Genomic DNA, 287 nt, shown 5'->3' with positions numbered 1-287 from the left:
GACTGACTCCACATTACACTGTAAGGCGTGAGAGCGTGTGGGTGCATTCTGCACTTTTTAATTTACAACCGATAGTTTGCAACATTGAAGAACTTGCATAAGCGTTGCATTGACCTGTAGCAGCTGGGTCATGTTACCAGTGCTACTGCATTCTTTGTGTTTAGCAAATCAAATAAATTTAAAGGGGTCATATTATGTTAAACCATTTTCCTGATTCTTTTGAAATAAAAGTTTAATATTAAATATAGACAGACATGCTATAACATACATACTCAAAAACGTTTTGT

This window comes from Sinocyclocheilus grahami, unplaced genomic scaffold (assembly GCF_001515645.1).
Source record: "Sinocyclocheilus grahami isolate Dianchi unplaced genomic scaffold, SAMN03320097.WGS_v1.1 scaffold6757.1, whole genome shotgun sequence".
Taxonomy (NCBI): Eukaryota; Metazoa; Chordata; class Actinopteri; order Cypriniformes; family Cyprinidae; genus Sinocyclocheilus; species Sinocyclocheilus grahami.
Note: the sequence above shows the minus strand (reverse complement) of the source record.